This window comes from Galeopterus variegatus, unplaced genomic scaffold (genome assembly GCF_000696425.1).
Source record: "Galeopterus variegatus unplaced genomic scaffold, G_variegatus-3.0.2 Scaffold13548, whole genome shotgun sequence".
NCBI lineage: Eukaryota > Metazoa > Chordata > Mammalia > Dermoptera > Cynocephalidae > Galeopterus > Galeopterus variegatus.
In genome coordinates this window covers 5,070-8,013 of record NW_007739659.1, presented here as the reverse complement: position 1 = coordinate 8,013, position 2,944 = coordinate 5,070, and the positions used below count along the sequence as shown (strand labels likewise).

Here is a 2,944-nt window from a genome sequence, read left to right as displayed (position 1 = left end):
TTTTAATTCTGTTTCTCTGTGAACTTTTTGAAGTCCCCTCATATTTGAAAATAAGGTTTTTAAAAGGTTTTAATTACATTAAAATGAGGTCATTAATGTGCCATGTCCTTATAAAGAGGACATTGGGACACAAATGTACAGAAGAAATTCTGACTTCTGCCTGACATTGGACTTGAGCTGCAACATTAACTCTTCCCTGGGTCTCTAACCTGCAGGTCATCCCTGTAAATCTGTAGATTCTGGACTTGCTGGCCTCCATCCATAACTACATGAGTGAATTTCTTAAGTCTCTCTCCTTCTCTCCCTGCCCCAAACACACCCCTATATTTTCTATTTCTATGGAGAACCCAAACTAGTATTCTGTCTTTCTGTCCGACTGCCTATCTATCAAAGGGCGGGAAAGAGATTAATTTTAAGAAAAGTGATAAATTGAATTGAAATTTTGCAAATATGCAAAATATTTCAAGTATGAAAATGTGTTATATTAGGATACAATTCTATAAGGGAAGAAAGTATGAAAATGTGTTATATTAGGACACAATTCTATAAGGGAAGTAAAGTGAAATATTTCCATGAAGAAAAAGGAAATATACCAAATGCCCATAACTTAAAAAATAGTTTCTACAGAGAGATAGATGAAAAGATAGGTAATGATGGTGATGGATTAATTGCTTTGGTAACTTCTATTGAAAATTAAAAGTGTAATATACCTTTTTAAAAAAAATACTCCACAGTTCGTAACCCGGAAGTAGATGTACATCACTGAACCTGGCTTTGGCCCTGTCGCTACTGCTTTCACCACAAATTGTTTGAGCTGGTGGCCTAGGAATGAATCTCCTCTCACCTGTTTAGAATCATTGGATGAGCCTGTGGGACCCTTCATCCTCCCTGTGATTTGGAACCAGTGGCTTTAGGACTGTAAGAGGATGGACAGAGATACTCAGGGACTGCTAGATTCATCCCTAATGGTGTCAGGCACTGCCAGCCACTCAAGAGGTTGAGGAGTCACTATCAGGGCAGAAGTGAGCCTCCTTCCAGACCTTGAGCACCATCCCTAAGCAGAGAATCTCCTCCAGGTTCATCAAGAGGAAGAAGTTCGATGATGAACTGGTGGAGAGAAGCCTGGTGAAGTCCTCTACCCAGGTGATGGGGTCCAATAGAGCAGAACCAGAGCTATTCAGGGAGTGAACCCTCCTCCAGTGAGATGTATGTATGTAAGGCTCCCAGCACTCCTGTGCCACCCAGCCCAGCTCCAACCCCCAGACACACAAAGCATGTGAAGGAGAGCAACCAGCCACTTCAGGTGACCAAGAATCTGGGCCTCTGGAAGCCTGCGGATGACTTCCTGCTCATCAGTGCTGTGTTGCAGACCAATGATCTGACATCTGCCTACCTGGACGTGAGGCTCAGCTGCTGCTTCACACTTCAGGAAGTCAAGGAGCACTAGTATGCCCTGCTGTATGATCCTGTCATCTCCAAGCTGGCCTGCCAGGCCGTGAGACACCTGCACCCAGAGGCCATTATAGCCATTCAAAGCAAGGCCCTGTTTAACAAGGTTGAGGAGTAGCTGTTGAGCAAAGTGGAATCAATCAGCCAGACCACCTTGGAGACCTTCCAGGATCTGCCGCATAGACACCCTGATGTCTTCTACCTGGTCCACATTGCCAAGGCTCTGCAGGACCACTAGAAGCTCATGAAACAGTATTACCTGCTGGAGGACCAGACAGTGCAGCCACTACCCAAGGGTAACCAAGTGCTGAACTTCTTCGATGCAGAGGACCTGATGACAGCAAGCTCAAGGACATGCTAGGTGAGATCCTGAAACATGAGGTGACAGTGGCTGACTGGTGCCAGAAGCAAGAGATTCGGCAGCTGGAACAGGAACTGCATAAGTGGCAGGTGCTGCTAGTAGACAGCATTGCAGGCATGAGCTCCCCCAACTTCAACAACCAGAAGATGGCACTGCATGGTGCTATACTGTACCTGCCGTGCTTGTGTGAGATCAACCTGGGCAGAGTGACCAAGGATAACCAGATTGACCTGGACCTGCCACTAGAGGGTCCAGCCTGGAAGATCTCCCCAAAGCAAGGGGTCATCAAGCAGAAGAACAATGTGATTTCTTTATTGCCAGAGAGGGCCTGCAGCCCATCTACACTGATGGATGGCCTGTGCTGTGTGGCTCCAAATGGCGCTTCAGCAACAACTCTGTGGTGGAGATCACCAGCCTGAAATTCATCTTCCTCATCAAACAGGACCTCATTGCCCTCATCCAGGCTGGAACTGCCAAAATCACACCACAGTGAGGAGTGGTGGCAGGATTCCTGAGCTCTCTCTGGCCTCAGTTTCCACTGCCATTCTAGCCCCTGGAACTGGAAACTCAGGCTCCTGTAAAATCCTTCTGCCTAGATCAGGCAGTGGGAGGTCCAGCTGCTACCCCATTGATTTGAGCCTTTGAGGGAGTGTGGAGCTGGCCATTGGGAAGCCAGTAGAGGCTGGGAACCTAAGGTTCCTGGAGCAAGAGCCTTCCGACCCCCCTTCCTGGCATCTCTCTCTCTTATCCCCAGATCGCTACCTTCACTCCTTGTGTCTCCAGCTGATTAGCTTTGGAATTTCCATTTATTGTTTTTCTTTTTTAAATAGAAAGCACAAGAAGCTGAAGATCCATGGAGACCATGCGCCCTGCAGTGCCAGCGTGTGAACCAGCAGGTAGGCCATGTCGCAGCTGCCCAACTCCATCACCAGCCCAGCTAAGTGCATGCCGATCAGAGAGGCCCAAGATCTGTGGAGACTACGTGCCCTGTGGTGCCAGCAAACAACCCACCAGGTAGGCCTTGCCACCGCTGCCTGACTACATCCCCAGCCTGGCTGAGTGCATGATGACCAGAGAGGTACCTCCTCAGAGAGGCCCAAGATACAAGGTGACCATGCACCTGAGGNTGCGATC

The 2,944-nt window shown here is 48.0% G+C and overlaps 1 pseudogene; it reads left to right on the top strand.

The window, feature by feature from the left end:
- Positions 1-926: 926 nt before the first annotated feature.
- On the top strand, positions 927-2,303 carry LOC103581632 (annotated as a pseudogene).
- Positions 2,304-2,944: the final 641 nt, after the last annotated feature.